The sequence below is a fragment of the Oryx dammah genome, unplaced genomic scaffold, assembly GCF_014754425.2.
Source record: "Oryx dammah isolate SB20612 unplaced genomic scaffold, SCBI_Odam_1.1 HiC_scaffold_28, whole genome shotgun sequence".
In the NCBI taxonomy this organism is placed as follows: Eukaryota; Metazoa; Chordata; class Mammalia; order Artiodactyla; family Bovidae; genus Oryx; species Oryx dammah.
This window is the reverse complement of record NW_024070212.1, coordinates 1,395,688-1,412,987: the sequence shown is the minus strand read 5'-3', so window position 1 is coordinate 1,412,987 and position 17,300 is coordinate 1,395,688. Positions and strand designations below refer to the sequence as shown.

The 17,300-nt window shown below is 40.5% G+C and overlaps 1 protein-coding gene across 1 annotated transcript in view; it reads left to right on the top strand.

Moving 5' to 3' along the window:
- The window catches only part of POU2F1 (POU class 2 homeobox 1), a 204,433-nt gene that overhangs the window by 967 nt on the left and 186,166 nt on the right, over positions 1-17,300 (top strand). The window lies entirely within an intron of this gene.

Sequence of the window (17,300 nt, the reverse complement as noted above, 5' to 3'; positions counted from 1 at the left end):
CCGGGGTCCGAGCGGGGCCGAGCCCGCGGGTCACGGCCCCGGGCGCCCCGGCCGCGCCCCGCTCGTCCCCCGAACGGTGGCCTGACCCGAGGCGGGCCTGCGCTGTAGATGGGTAGGGGTGAGCGGTCCCGGGCGCTGCGAGGGGGCCTCCGGGCGGAGGGACTGGGGAGTCCGCGCCGGCGTGCGCTTCGCCCCCGTGGGGGGCGGGCTGGGTTGAAAGCGGCCCTCGGGGAAAGTCCCCCTTCAAGGAGCGGGTCCTCTGAGGCCATCCCGTGTGCTCCAGGCCACCGGCCGGGGGTCCCAGCAGGTCCTGGGGAAGCCCCTCGCTTCCCGGCGCCGGGGATTCTCGGGAGAGTTGAGCCGACTGAAGGTGCCTGGCGCGGTCCGAGCTCCGGGTCCCCCGCCCCACCCTGCCCGCCCCCCGCCTCTGCGCTTGACCCAGACCCGCGCGGCCGGGGGCCCTCGGGGGCCTCGCTCCCCCTCAGGCCCCGGCGGCGCCCGGAGGCCTCTCGGGAACTCGGACGTGAAGCGCTGCCCTCCCGCCTGGCCCCTGAACCGGCTGGGCTGACAAGTGGATAATATTCTCGGTTTCCCCCCGGGTTGGGAGTTGGGTAGAGGCGGGGATCCCCCTTCCTGGTTCTCTGCCCCTGTTTTCTCGCTGGGTGCTGCTGGGTCCTCTTATGCTCTGGTTAGCTGAACCTCTCTCATTTGAATAATGTCTAATTCGGGGAGGTTTATATTATTGAAATGGCCGCCTGGCTTTCCCCGCCTCTCATGTTTAGTAATTCAGACCTTTAATAACAGCCACTCACAGCCCAACGCCGTGTTTATATTTTACATTCGCCCCATGTGCTTTTGTGGTTCGATATGATTCTTTTTTTTTTCCTTGGCAATCCACAGGGCTCTGAGATCAAACCCAGACTGTGCTGGGAAGAGAGGGAGAGAGCTAGGCCTTGGCTCCTGTAGCAGTGGCCTAGGCCTCATGTTCTCTGCCGCTTGATTTATTTACTAATAACCAAAATGACTCCCCCTACCCCCCCAACTAACTTCCGTACGCTTACCTCTACTCCACGGGCAAAAGAAACCCTCTTGGGCGTTAGCAACTTTCAAACAGCTCCTAGCTAAGCATCAACTCTGTCGTGTTCTGTTTTGTCTTAAAAAAGACTTTTTTATAGTTTGCCATAATATTGGGCCTAAGGAAAAAAATCTATGCTTTCTCATTTTCAGAGGCGAATGAAACCTATTTTGGTTTACTAAAATAAATCACTTTGTTTTCGGGCTAGTTCACCCCTGCCCCTTGACTTCTACCGTCAAGTTAAACACTTTCAGGCTTTGTAAAGATCTTCAGTATTTGTTAAAAAAAAAAAAAAAGCGCAGTAGTTTTTTTCTAGGAGTTGTAGAATAGCTAGTTATTAACAGCATGCTGTATTCCCCTTTCAGCCTCTTTATTCTAATTTAAAATGGAGCTGATATTAATTTTGTGCTACCAGTGTTATAGACTTGCTTATTTTAATTGTAGCACTCCTGAAAACAGAAATGGGGTTATATTTTCTTTGAGTGTTTGTGTCAAGGTTAAATGAGTGAAAATAGAAGAATAAACTGAGGCATTGTGTCTACTCTGATCTTGAGTATTCCCTTCCCAAGCACACCCACCCCTTATCTTTAAGTTGTCAGAATTGATTTTATGTTTTGTGTAGGCTTACAACATTTGGTCTGTGAAAGGCAGATTAACTTTTGCTATTTAAAAGAAATAATTTTGATTTGGGGGCTTTCCCTTAGTAGAGTTGTCTTTTTAATTTTGTATAGTTATTACCTGTCTTTTAAAAGCATGGTGTGGCTTTTCCTTGGTGTTTTTTTAACCCCTGCTAGTAAAGGATCGGAGAAGAGTTTTTGAACAGTGACCTGTTTAACCTTTGAAATTATGCTAATGCACTTGATGGTCAGTTGCAAGATACATATTTTGTGAGACATTAGTCTTCAGTTTAATTGGAAACAAGATTCTACATTTAATGGGCTAAAAACAAGCCAATTTCAAATACCAGTTCTCACTTTTTTTTTTTTTTCTTTTACTGCCAATAGGCAGGGCCTGAATGTAGCAGGAAAAAAGAATCTGCAGCTTTCATGAGAATGTTCAGGTGAATAACTGCTTCAGAGACCTGAAGCATGAGGTTGGATGGAGAGAAAACAGTAACATGATTTCATGCCTTAAATAGCATATGTTTTTGCACCCGATTCTGAAGATGTGGTCAAACTGATGATGTCATTGGACAGAGGACAAGGTGCAGTTAATTTGATTTATTGTCCTGAGGTGAAGTGTAGCAATGAAACCTTCTCATAGGGAAACCATTTATCTCAGGACAATTTCCTTTATAGCTGCCATTTAACCACTACTGAGGCTGCAAATATTTTATCCAAGATGATAAAATGCACTTTGCGTTTTACAAACAAAATTTCTTTCTTACAATTATGATGATCCAGGAAAGGGTGAGTATTGTTAACTGGCCTTATATTTTGGTTGGCTTCCCATGCTGTTATAAAAATTCATTTCCTAAAATTCACAATTGGGGACCATGGTTTTAAATAAGTATAATCATAGAAATAATCCATAAGCATGCCTGTTTTAAATAGGTTTTTATAATCCCCCAAACTCTAGTAAGAAGCTATATTTCTTGATATAGTTTCTTCAAAGCATCGCTCAGGATAAAGAGAGATCATATTTGGCTTAGAACCTGTTACAGTGAGTAGAGTGAACTTGAAGAGGATGAGGTTGAAATTATAGTGTTTAAAATAAGGTAAAATACTTAACAGTAAATCATGTGCTTTGCAGACTTTTTTTTTTAATTTTAGAATTCTTTTTGGGTTGTCTTAATTTAGTCTGGACAAGTTTGTGCATTTTATTTTGATTGATTAGTGATTTTTAAAATTGTTTCACTGTGAGGTACGAATGCACAAATGATTTTTGACCTATTAAATTTTCCTGTCAGACATTTTCCATCTTATTTTTAACTAGCTTATCTTAAAGTGATGATGAAAATATCGTGGGAATGTAATGGAGCTGCTGTGATGTGTTCCTGCCTCTGTCTGTGTGAGAGGAGAGTCCTAGAGTCTTTCAGGGTTAGGGTCAGGGTCAGGGCTAGGCCTGCATAAGTCTATGACCTGCTTCTCTCCTTCTGCACCTGTCAGGTGGCTTCCCACAAGTGTTCAGAAAAGCCATTGTGACTTCCTTCTTTCTTGCCTGTCTAGTAATGATAATGGTACTTTTGAATTTAGGTCCTGAAAATTTACGTGACAGCTGATGAAATATTTTAATTTCTAAGAGGACTGTTCTTCCAAGGCATTACTGTTCAAGTAATTGTTAACCTTGACCCCCAAACTAATTTCCAATTCCTTTCATTTTGTAATTGTCAAAAATCCCAGTCATCAAGGAAAAAACAGTGACTGTTATTCAAGGTTGAGTAGTATAATATTCTGGCATATTTTAGATTTATTATTCACTGCTTTGATAAGCAATATAAAGAAGAAGAAATAAAATGTGTTTCATTACTACATAGGTTGGAGTAATTGTTAATCTGTTATTCATCTGGTCAGTGGATCTTGGAATAAGTTTAGGGTTCAGAATGTTCAATTGCTCTTATAAAGCCACCAGAGATGTTTAAAGGAGCCTTGTATATCTTAAGCAGGTGGTTCTAAAATGACATAACTGGAAATTTGAATGTTGCCTCTCAAGTATTTTCCATTAAGAATGAAACAAAGTTTCTTGAATTTGTGTTGCTTGATCTTGAGTTTAGGTGTGTGGGTTTGTATGTTTAAGTTGTGTTTTTAAAATCGGCCTCTCACTTTGGTGAATGTCTGTCCCTTTGTACTTGGAGGACTGTAATGCAGTAGAGATTCCCTTAATGTTATCAGGTTTTTTTTTAATGTTGAAAGCCGACAGCTTTAGTCTTCTTTCAAGCCGTATTAAAATTAATTTTCTTTTAAAATACTGGTGTGTGACTGTCCGTGTTGGTTCAGTTACAGTTTTTGTAGTTAGTGAAGACTTACTAGGAAGCCTAATTTTAAGCAGGAATGTGTTTTCCTAGTGGCAGTGACTGTGTTCAGGAATATTCAAACAATCATTGTTTACAGAACAGAGCCAGTCACAGGCAAAACCTGTCCCTTTCTGGTCACCCGTGTTTCTGTTGTCCCCTTTAATGTTACATGCCTGAGCAAGCATGCTTATTACTTATTTCTTCAAGGAAGTCCGATATTAGGCATTCAAGTGTAGATTTGATTGTTTTGCATTTACCTTATTTGAGTTTCTGTATCCCTCCTGAATGAGTTCTTTCCTCGTTTTCCTCTTTATAGGAAACTCTTTGGACCAGAATTTTGCTTAATTCTTATCTTGATTGTGTTACTTAAAAATGTCTTTTTGAGTGGAATCAATATTGAAAGAGATAATACTTATGGTTCACAGATTACTTATCCGTCTTCTTTTGCCAAATATTTTTGCACATTGTTGGCGTTTTGTAAAGATAGCTGGATACCTTAGATTTCATATTTCTTCTTAGGAATTAATTGATTTTATTTTGTACTGAAATACTTCTAACTATGCTCTAAAATGGCAATGAGCCCTTATAAACTCTTTTAGCAGTAATAGCAATGGAAACAAAAATAGCGCGAGTGGAGCCAGTGCTTGACTTACTGATCCATGTGCAATATGTTTAGAGTTTGGAATATGAGAATTGTCTTGAGTTTCAGAACCTCTGATTTCAGGAAACTATGTATAATACACGTAGCTTTTACTGTGGGGTATTAGTTCACTGAGCATTGAGATAAGCTATCTTATTTGTATTTAGTGACTGATAAAATGCTTTTAATTTTTTTTTTTCCACGTTAAGCAAATACTCAAGTTTTCAGTGCTGCCTAGATTTTATAGGCAGACCTAGCAATCAGCAAAAGAAGAGTCAGCAAACCTCTAGATTTATCAGATTCTTTTTTTTCTTTTAAGTACTATATAGGAAACTAGATACTCATCCAGAAGAGGATACGTAATCATTAATGTTTAGAGTGACAGTGTGAAGCGCGAAACTTAGCTCACTGTGAGGTTGGTAGTAGCTTTACTCAGCCTGTGATATTGAAAATCATTGCAAGTACAATTTAATTTGTCACTTGTTCTATTTCATGATTCTCTGTGTAACTTTATTGGTTTTTATGTTGGAGTCATAGCTCTAGCATGTAAAGTTAATCATTAAATCAGTAAAATAATAAAAATGTTGATAGACTTTTTTTTTTTGGACTGGTGAGCCTTTGTTTACAAGATGCAAACAGGAGTGGCTAGGAAGTGAACATTATGTTGTGTATGTTAAACAGCTCAATTATTTTTAACATGTGGTCACCTCAAGTTGTACTGACTAGCTTTGTACTCTGCAGAATGAATATATATTTTAGAGAAAAGTGACTTAACTATTTTCTTGCTTTAGTATACTTTTTAAAGTAGTCTACTTAGTGCTAAAAATGCTTTTTTTTTTTTTTTTGCTGATTAATGCTGCAGTAGGCAAGTATATTTTAATCAATCTTTTAAAAATAATTATTTAAACATTTCTAAGCTTACAGAAATATATGCTGCTTTGTACCTGGTCCCTATGCCAGTTGTCTTTGAGGCTAACAAGGGAATGTAAGACTCTGCTGTGGAGTTTATACTTAGCAGGGAAAATTTTAAAGCAATGTGTCTACCGTCAACCCTCTGTATTGATGAGTTTGGCATCTGTTAATTCAGCCAACTGCAGATTGAAAATAATGGAAAGAAATATTCCAGCAAGTTCCAAAAAGCAGAACTTAAATTTGTTGCATCCTGGCAACTATTTACTTAGCATTTACATTGTATTAGGTACTGTAAGTAATCTAAAGATGATTTAAAGTATATGAGGATATGCATAAGTTACATGTAGATGTCGCGCACCCCTGGGTTTTGGTATCTGTGAAGATTCTGGAACCAGTCACCTGTGGATAACAGGGGATGGTTGTAGTTACATACTAAAATATATAATAGATAATAATGGTCAGAGTAGAGAGCAGGTCTGTCCAAGTTTGTAGGAACCAAAGCATCCTAGAATGGTTAAAGCTGGAAGGTAATTTGGGTACAGTCTATCTTAAAACCTTTACAGATGAGACAGTATTCTCACAGAGGGTGGTGGTTTAGTGACTCGCCCACAGTCTCTTAACTGGTGAGTAAAGAAGACTTCAGACTTTTAGTCTTCTCCTCCCCCTGCCCCATCTCTCCCTCTACCACACTGCTGCTAGTCAGAGAAGACTTTCAGTAGGAGGTGAGTTTTTAAGCCACATTTAAAAGGGTGAAAAGAATTTAGAGGAATGGGAAGACACTGCAGGGGAGGTTGTGTTCAAGATGGAAAGAAGGAGGGTACTCTGTGTGCAGGGAGGCTGTTAGAGGGTTTTGAAGTAAGGAATTCTGTGATAAAAGCAGCGTTCTGGGATTAACACGGTGGTGTGCAGGACGGTTTGAAATAGGAAGGGAGGGATTTGGGTCCATGGAAACCAGTATATAAAAGTCAGGGTATGTGGTTTTTGACTAATTAAGCTATGGAGATTGTTGTTGTGTAGTTGCTAAGTCGTGTCTGACTCTTTTGCGACCCCATGGACTATAGCTCACCAGGCTTCTCTGTTTGTGGGGTTTCCCTGGCAAGAATACTGGAGTGGGTTGCCATTTCCTTCTCCAAGAGATCCTCCCCACCGAGGGGTTGAACCTGGGTCTCCTGCATTGGCAGGCAGATTCTTTACTGCTGAGCCACCAGGGAGATACAAACATTATATAATACAATTACTGTACGTCAAAAGGCTTTCAGTCTAATAGTGATGTAATGAAAATAGATAATTCATGGGATGTTGAGAATGTTGTTCAGTTACTCTGCACAGAATAAGGACCTTTGGGAGAAATTCTTGCTGGTCTTTACAGTAAGAACTTTTTATTTCTGACCAGTGATTTTGTTTTTAGTCTTTGGGACACTGAACTAATTGACTTTATTTCCTTTTCAAATCAATCTACACTGTTTAGACCACATTATCAACCTGAAAACTTAGATAAGCAATTATAGTATCCATTTTTCTTAGCCTCATTCCCAGTTCCATTCTAGGTCCTTACCTTTTGTTTTGCATTTCTTTTCTTGCTTCCACCTTTAAACTCTTGTTATTTTGTGTTTTATATGGTCTATCTTATATCCTTTCTGGAGCAAAGCAGGTATAGATAAAATAAAATTACCGGTAATCATAGCATAATGATACTGTCTGTATTTTTATAGTACCTTAAAATTTATGGTGGTACTCTTATTTTCGTTAACTTGTTTGCTCCTTTCAGGCAAGAATTATTATACCCATTTTACAGTTGAGTAAAATAAAGCTCAGTTTAAATGACTCTCCTGAGGTCATGTGCTTAATCAGCATTCAGCGTGTTTGGGGGCTGGCAGGACTTCCAGCTTGGCTGTTACTGAGGCTGCACACTGCAAAGTGGTAGAAGGCAGGCTGGGATTCTATTCTGGAGAGCTCTGTGTGTCAGGCGTTGATGGTGTAGGAGTTTGGATTTCACTTGCCTGGCAGTAGGGGTCATTGAATTTTTTTGTTCTGTACTGAGCCATAATCAAAGTTCTTAATTTAAAGTGTTTAAAAGCAGGTAATTAGAGTCAAAGGGGATACTAGGGTTTTGGGCTTAGAGTATCAAAAGCAGTGCTGTGAACAGAAGTAGGGAAGTTGGAAGAGAGAGCCATTTGGGGGACTAGGCAATGAATTCAATTTTAGACATGTCATTTGAGACATGATTGGGTGGTTTTCATGGGGTTGCACGTTTATTGTGAAAATCAACAAAGTGTTACTGAGTTAAATTGTGTGTGTGTGAGTTGCTCAGTCATGTCCAACCCTTGCAACCCCATGAACTGGGGCTTCTCTGTCCATGGGATTTCCAGGGAAGAAGACTGGAGTGGATTGTCATTTCCTTCTCCAAGGATATGTTCCTGATCGAAGGATCGAACCCTCGTCTCCCGCATTTCAGGCAGACTCTTTACTATCTGAGCCACCAGGCAACTCATACAAATAATAGGATTTGAGATTTATGTTCATGCCACTGTGCGTGGACTGAGTATTAAGTCTCAACATGGTGAATTCTAGGCACCTCATTTTGCCTTTGCCACTGGCTTCTGTAGTGGTCTCAATAATAAGATGGTCATAATACCAATGTTACAGGGATGCTGTGGGGAGTTACAAACTGATGGCAGAAGCATTTTTAAAGTTCTGTAATAGTTTTTCTTACATGAGCACAAGCGTAAATTTAGCAATTTTTTATTATTTGTGCTGCTGTAGAGAGGGAGCTTTTAAATTGATTCTGTGGGGCACCATAGTTCAGGTTGTACATTTCCATTTGTGACCTGCACCTTGGAAGAAGGAGGTACTCCCCTAATACTCTTTCCAAAACTATATAGTGAGGTATTATTGCATTGTAGCAAACATAAACTTGTCCTTGATTTCAAGGCATTCTGTTATCTCGCCCCTACCCCTGCCTACACAGTCTTATCTTTTACTACTTCCTTAAAGAGCGTGACTCGATACTTCCAATAGAAAGTACCCTTTATAGTCAGTTCAGTCGCTCAGTCCTGTCCGACTCTTTGCGACCCCATGGACTGCAGCACGCCAGGCTTCCCTGTCCATCACCAACTCCGGAGCTTGCTCAGAATCATGCCCATCGCCCTTTATAGGCCCATCACAGTGTTTCTTTTAACAGGTTTTAATTTTTAAAAAATCACCTTAAAACTTTGTCTTGAAGAGCTATTCTGGGAAGGTGGCTTTATTTATTTTGAAGTGTGGACTCCTCTCCCCCATCAAAGTTCTGTCACATGACCTGAAAGTAAGCCCGCTGTCTTGGTCAGTCTTGTATTTGGGATACGCTGAGAACTTTTGCTCACAGGCTCACACTGCCCCCTCCCTTGGAATGTTGTGACGCGTTGAATGGTACAGAGAAAACAGCATGGAAGGTTGGGAGACCTGGGCTCTATATCACTAATGAGCTTTGTAACTGGGACAAATTACTTCACCACTGATTTTTTTTTTTTCCCCTTTATTTGCATTTGTAAAAGAGTTTTCAAACAAAAGGCCATTGGAATCATTTTCAAAATGAAGTTTAGACAGAAGCTTAATGTTAAAAAGTAAGAGTGGAGCTCTTCTGATTGAGGAAGGCGCAGGGGCAGGGAAAACATCTCCCTCTACTCTCCACAGTGACCCTATAGACCCCTTCGTAGGATCTTAGAACTCCTGCTGATGCACTGTTGGAAACTGGTTATCCTTATTTATCATACAGACCTGTCTATTTGTTATTCTATTTCTACGCCTGTGCTTCTGTCCTACTTTGTCTGAACCTAGCACTTAATTTGTGTTCATTTAGCTAATTTAGCACTTCATTATACACAGTCTTATTTTCTTCACTAATTGAGTTATATAAGTAAATCTTGTCTCTTCCTAAGAGCCTTGAGAGAGGGAACACACTGCTAGAGACAGAGTCGACAGTTAGCAAATGATGCTTGATTGATTTAAACTAGAGGGTCTCAATCTTTTGCAATACTTTGATCACCTGATGTGAAGAACTGACTCATTTGAAAAGACCCCGATGCTGGGAAAAGATTGAAGGCAGGGGGAGAAGGGGATGAGAGAGGATAAGATGGTTGGATGGCATCACTGACTGGATAGATAGCAGTTTGAGCAAGCTCCAGGAGTTGGTGATGAACAGGGAAGCCTGGTGTGCTGCAGTCCATGCGGTCGAAAAGAGACAGACTGAGCGACTGAACTGAGTCTTTGCTGGGATGAGACTTGCCCATGGAACTTTTTCTGGAGAAGGCAATGGCACCCCGCTCCAGTACTCTTGCCTGGAAAATCCCATGGACGGAGGAGCCTGGTAGGCTGCAGTCCATGGGGTCCGAAGAGTCGGACACGACGGAGCGACTTCACTTTGACTTTTCACTTTCATGCATTGGAGAAGGAAATGGCAACCCACTCCAGTATTCTTGCCTAGAGAATCCCAGGGATGGGGGAGCCTGGTGGGCTGCCGTCTGTGGGGTCGCACAGAGTCGGACATGACTGAAGTGACTTAGCAGCAGCAGCAGCATGGAACTTTTTCAGCATGCAGAGGCCCAGACATTACCTTCCGAGTTTCTAATAAAGTAGAGGTCTGGCAAGCCATAGTTTTTAAAAGTTTGTAAAAAATAATTCAGTTACTTTGAATTTGTTGCGTTTCAAGATTATTGCTTAGAATACTTTGAATTGTGGTTCTCAGTGGACCGTGAAGTCTTCACAGTGAAAAGACAGAGAACTAGGAAGCTTGGACCCTTACTCTGTAGCACTGTCTGGCTTTATGATATTGAACAAATCTCTTAACTTTTCTGGCCCATAGAGTTCTAAATTGACAAACTGTGTTTTATTTTCATATTTTGTTTTTCTTTTTAAGCTGTGGAATTCTTCAAAAGCATCTTTTTTGGTGAAGACCAGTAAACAGCAGGTACTTTGGCTTTCATCTGAATACCATTTTAATAAACATATAAAGAATATAGAGAACATGGTAGGCTTGATCCTATCTTGGCAGCAGAGCTAAAATTATGGGGAGTCTGAAAATTTAATATTTAGATTTTAAACTTGAAACATCTTTCTAGAATGTGAATGAATGAACAAGGACAGTAAGCTTATCAGGAACTGTAATAATTCATGTGAACATAAAGTGGATTATAATTAACCAATCAGACTGGTACTTCTGCATTCATTTAATTCAGTAAATATAGTTTTCTTCTGTTCCTTGCCATGCATACCACACTGGAGAAAGAGTAGTGAATAAGACACATACTGCCCCTGTCCTCTGAAGTCTTATAGTCTGTTGGGCAAGTCATACATTAAATAACACTGTTTATAGTTGGGCTTCCCTGGTGGCTCAGAGGTTAAAGATTCTGCCTCCAGTGCAGGAAACCCGGGTTCGATCCCTGGGTCGGGAAGGTCCCCTGGAGAAGGAAATGGCAATCCACTCCAGTATTCTTGCCTGGAGAATCCCATGGACAGAGGAGCTTGGTAGGCTACAGTCCACAGGGTCACAAAGAGTGGGACACGACTGAGTGAAATCTTATGGTCTGTTGGGCAAGTCATACATTAAATAAGACTGTTTATAGTTAATTGAGTAAAATACGAGAGATTCAGAGTACTCTGAATAAGATTAAGGACAGCTAATCAGGACGAGAGGATTTAGGAAGGGCTTCCTGAGGAAGCAGTGTTTACACTTGAGACATGAAGGGTGACTGCAAGTTATCAGTTCAAGTCTGGGAGTAGGAAGTGGGGTTGAAAATGTTACAAGCAAAGGAAGCAATATATATGTAATTTTTGAAACCAGTACTCGTTACTGAGCTTTACATGCATTTTCCCATTAAGCTTCACAATGACCCCATGAAGTGTGTTCATTTGTCATTCATCCTCATCATCTTTCAGGTAAGAAAGCTGTAAAGAGGCTAAGTGGTACACCTAGGTCTCTGACCTATTTTGGATGCAATTAAGAGCATTATTATGCTCTTAACCATTAATTTCTGCTTCCAGTCAAACTGAATGATGAACTGTTGAGCAGGTATTGTTTTTGAGTTTATCCTTAGTGCTCTTATGCAGTTCCTGGTTCCAGATTGTGTGGTCCAGAATCAGTGGTGCATTTATCTCTATCTTTCAGTTTGGGGAGATGGACGGCTGATCAGCACATCTAATGTTAACCTAGCTTTCAGGCATCTCCAGTTGTTGATTATAAAAATATTTTGAAGTTGTCCGTATGTAGATTGTTGATTCTGGTGATCCATAAGGGTTGAACATTTTGAAATGATACTTTAGAACTGAAGCTACTCGCGGATGTTAGCATCTGGATAATTTTCATTTGTGGCATCATTTATAGTCTTCTGTTGGCTAGATTAGGAAATCAGGACATGTATTTAAAATATTTGAATGTTTCTCCAGTGAGTTGTGACTTAAAATTGATATGCTGGCAAGTGCCGGGAATTTGTTTATCACTCCCCTTCCCCCACCAAGCTGTAACTAAGCCAGCTTTCAGTTGAAGAAACGTGAGAGTTGATTATTTTTTCTGATGAGAAGTTAGTCATTTAATAGTACTGATATTCCCTATCATATAGACCATGTTTAATCCTTCCCCATATCACCCTGTTTATTGTTCCAGTGTTTGTGTGTGAAACGTTTTTTCTTTACAGTGCATAGTCGTTGCCCTCTGTGTGCTTCTTCATGCAGTCAGCCAAGAAGGCTGTTTTAGCAGACTGTAGTATATATTAATTCATATGTCAATCACTGTTAGTTAGAAAGGAATTGGTGAAAATCCTCTGGTGTCATGAGAGACATTGTAAACATCACTAAAGCCTGAGAAGACAAATTAACAATTCAGTGAGTGTTACTGGAAGAAATCATGGTCTAACTTCAGAGACTTAGAGGGTAGTGTCAGCACCATCGCCGGTTCTTGGTACTGGAATCACGTCTGAAGAGTGCTGTCCTGCTGTAAGACCCAGTGTGGTGCTGAGTGGCTGAGCCCGTTTCCTGGAATGTTCTCAGTGTGTGCGAACATCCACTCTCATACCTCAGGTGTGCCTGCTCCCCTCCTGTATGTGTGGCTGCCGTTTAGTTGCTAAGTGGTATTCAGTTCTTTTGCAGTCTTGGGGACTGTAGCCCGCCAGGGTCCTCTCCAAGGGATTTGCCACGTAAGAATACAGGAGTGGTTTGCCATTTCCTTCCCGACTTACATGTGTGTACATAATTCAGAAAGGAGCCAGTGTGCATCCTGCTTTTTTTTCTTTTGAACATGTTGTCCTGTTTTAGGTTTACCCAGGTAAATAAACCTTTTTTTCTGTTAAGTACAACCTCGGGGTAATTTCAGGGCTTCCCTGATATCTCAGATGGTAAAGAATCCACCTGCCATGCAGGAGACCTGGGTTTGATCCCTGGGTTGGGAAGTTCCTTTGGAGAAGGAAATGGCAGCCTACTCCAGTATTCTTGCCTGGAGAATCCCATGGACAGAAAAGGCTGATAGGTTGTAGTTCATGGGGTCACAAAGAGTCGGACACAACTGAGCGACTGAACTGAACTAAGCAACTAAGCAACTAAGCACTGGGTAATTTCAAGGCTCAGTACCCCCCACCCTTTTCTTTAAAGATCTTTGAACTTCATTTAGTTGAGTAACTTCTAGTAGCATAAATAACAAACAATAAACTGTTGAATTGTCATTCAGGGTAGCTGTAACTGATCACGGGTGAGTGAGCTTAGGTTAGTCAGAGGCCCAGTGAAGTCAGGAGCGGGGCACTTTTCACCGTGCCTTACGAGACTGGGAGTCCTGACGTGTCTGCAGCTGTCGGTTCTCCAAACACTACCCTAACCTGCCCTGTTCCCTAGTAGTGTTTTTACAGATATCCTTCCATACCTTACCTGATCCTTTTTAATGGTTGTATTTTATTGTATTGATGCATCAGCTTATTTACTTGTTTCTTTTGCATGTATGTTAGATTTTTTCTGTAATTACGTTATAAGCATCCATCTACAGTATTTTATTTTTTTAAGATAAATTCTTAGGAATAGAATTTTAGCATTAAAAAAATTATATGTTAAAAATTTTTGTGCGTGTTGTCAGATTGCTCTTGAGAGAGGTACCATTCTTTGTTTTTATCTATAGTACATATTTCATCTATAGTATTTAATAGTATCAATTCCCCACAGTGTCTTTTTAAACTTTTGGATGTATTGATAGATGAAACATTGTTTTAATTTTCATATTTTTGCTATAAGTCAAACATCTTATTACATTTTAATTTCTTTTTTCTATATATTTTTCAAATGTAATGTAAAACAGTGACTTCTTACTCTTGTATTGCTGTAGTTCTGACCCTTTCATGAAACTTAATAACTCCTTAAATATTCCCTTTTCATGAGTACCCCCTCACCACACACACAATTAACTCTTGCACCTCTTTTGAATAGTGTAAGTTGAGGGATGGGAGGAGAGCTGGGGTCCTGCCTTGAGAAGACTTAGGCGTCCTTCCTCAGCCTGCCTGGTGTCCCCCACACCATGAGTTAGCTGTATCTCCTTGGGAAGATGTAAGCGTCCTTCCTCAGCCCGCCTGGTGTCCCCCACACCATGAGTTAGCTGTATCTCCCTCTTTCTACAGATCCTGTTCTGGCATCTTAGTTGCCACTTTTAGTTATTGGGTGACTTGTTTCTCCATTTTGTAGTAACTGGAGCTCTGTACCCTTGGGGACTCTACCCCAGGCATTTAGCGGGTTTGTTGTTGCTGTTCAGCTTGTGTCTGACCCCTCGTGACCCCGTGGAGTGTGGCATGCTCGCTCCTCTGTTGTGCACTGTCTCCTGCATTTGCTTCAGCTCATGTAAATCAGTGTTTCGACTGAGCCATGCCTTGCGTGGCACAAAAATGTTTCTTTTAGTAGAGGGGAATTAGAGTGAGCCTAATTTTTTACTCTGCCTGTTCTGAAGAAATTTTGATGTTTAATCATGTTTAGGATGAAGAAGAATTGGAAAGAAATTCAAGTTGGAAAGTCTAGGAATTTATTTACTCCCACCTCATCCTCTGCCGCCGCCTTCTCCTTTTGCCCTCAGTCTTTCCCAGCATCAGGGTCTTTTCCAATGAGTCAGGCGGCCAAAGTATTGCAGCTTTAGCATCAGTCCTTCCAATGAATATTCAGGGTCAGTTTCCTTTAAGATTGACTGTTTTAACACATGCTTGCTATGTATTTGGTGCTCAACAAATACTTATTGAATGAATTTTTTTTTTTTTTGGATTCTCAGATTTTCTTTTAGCAATGTATTTCTAATAGCAGAGGAGAATGAACTTGTATCCTGAGAGAGCCTGGGGCTATATCACACAAAGGAAAAAACTGTGGTGGCCTCTAATACTTTAAAATTTTTATCTATGAATACTTTATTTTCTTTCATAATATGTTGATAATTTGTTTTATATATCAAATATTTTAAATTATTCAACTTTTGAGTAAAATTTACTTTCTAGGAAGAGAAGCATTTCTATGGTTTTGAGTGCTCTGCCAGAGATGCTTGCCAAATCAGTCTCCTCACCAAGGAAGTGTATGAAGTGGAAAGAGCTTCAGTTTTGGAACCAAACAGATGTGGATTTGAATCCTGGCTTTGCCACCTACTGACTGTGGGTCAGTGGGCTGGTGGGCTAGCTCTTCAGCCTCCTTGTAGCACTTTACAGAATTATCTGTTTAGCAAGTTTGTTCATAGCAGGTATTTACTGAATGCCTACAGTCTGTGGCTCTGTGCCCTTTGCCGGGTTTGTAATGGTGATAATCATGGGTTTGCCTTCATGGAGCATCAGGTATGTCAAGGTTCTCGTCCTTGTGACTGTTGGCATTTGCCCTCCTTCCCCTGGATCTGTTGCTAATTTCCCATCCACTTAGGAGTGATTCAGCAACAACCAAGTCTTGTTTATCTGGAATCAACTGGTGTGCAGATTAACCATAGTTTAAAAGAAATAGTGCATTTTTGAAAGAATAAGAAATGACCAGCAAAAGCATCTGCATATATTCTATGTGATCTCTCATTGACCCCTGCCTGGTAACCTTAAGTTCCACATGTATGTACCCACTTGCTACTCATATCCTTTATTGGCAACCGTCTGTTAGCTGTTCATTCATAAAGAGGGGATAGTGGCAGGTCAGCTGTGGCACTGGTCCTGGAGAGCAGGGCCATGCCTTGTGCGGCACAAAAATGTTTCTTTTAGTAGAGGGGAATTAGGGTGAGCCTAATTTTTAACTCGGCCTGTTCTGAAGAAATTTTGATTTTTAATCAGATGTTCAGGAAGAAGAATTGGAAAGAAATTCAAGTTGGAAAGTCTAGGAATTTATTTACTCCCTATGAACTTGGTCCCACGTGGCGCTAGTGGTAAAGAACCTGCCTGCCAATGCAGGTTAGAGGTAAGAGACGCTAGTTTGATCCCTGGGTGGGGAAGATCCCCCAGAGAAACAAATGGCAATCCACTCCAGTACTCTTGCCTGGAGAATCCCAGGCAGGGAGGAGCCTGATGGGCTACAGTCCACGGGGTGGCACAGAGTCAGACACAACTGAAGCGACTTAGCACGCAGTGTGAACTTGGTACTGACAGGACCTAAAATCATCCCAGTGCTAGACTGAACTGGGATCCAACCTCCCAGCAAGCTTGGCGCTGCCTGGGTGTAGGAGCAGGGAATTTCAGGAAGCTGACGATGGGAGGAGGGTAATTTAACTTCTGAATGGTAATGGCTCAACAATATTATGTGTGAACCCTGGTTGACATACAGAAGTGATATCATTGTAGTCACTAGGTGGCTAGGAAAGATGACAGTGACCTTGAAGAAAGAGGCTGCCTAGCAAAATCATGATCATGCATCTTGTGGAGTTTAAACACCTGCCTACATTATGCCAAGTAATTGGAAAGCTGAGGGGTCAGTAGACTCAGATTGTTGCAGTGCATAGGGTTTTTCCTCGTATTTGGGGGTAGGGAGAAGAGCTCAGATAAGACACATGTTATAATAACAGTCCGTTTGTTTTTCCCTTTTGGTCATTTTATCAAGCAATTTTTATGTTTTCTTTGTCAATTATGACTTTTGTTTTTACTGTTTTGAGTGATACCTATGAAATAATATTTCTAAATATTATAAGTAACTTTAACTTAAGTTCAAGTTTACACAACCATTTTTAACTACCATTGTTCTAATTTGCATAATAAAAATTTAAAAAGTTATTGGTGATATTCTCTGATCTTTCTTCTGCTCCCCTTCTTAATTTCCCTTTTCTGATTTCCCCAGTTAACTGAGCATTGTCTGGTTTTTATCATTTTTTTAATCTGTCTATCATATTCTTGAAATCCTTCCACTCCCTTTACTTCTCATGTGATTTTGTTTTCTCTTGCACTAAATTTAAAAAGAACATTTTCCATATGATGCATTACTGCAGGCTTCATCCATTTGTTGCTTTTTTGTTCACCCCAAAATTTAAGGTGATTTGTAGAGGTTTATGAACTGTAGCAAGAAATGCAAAATAAAAATATAAAATAGAAATTCTAATATAAAAATCTAATATTTGCTTTCACAGATATTTCTCTAAGCTTCATTGTAGACAGTGCAAAAAAGAAAAAAAAACCCCTCAATCTATGTTCATAATATTTGAAAGCAAACAAACTTTTGGTTTAAAAAAGTGGTTTCTGACACTTAAGATCAGAAGGAAGTTGCTCCTCACAGGCCTTGTAAACAGG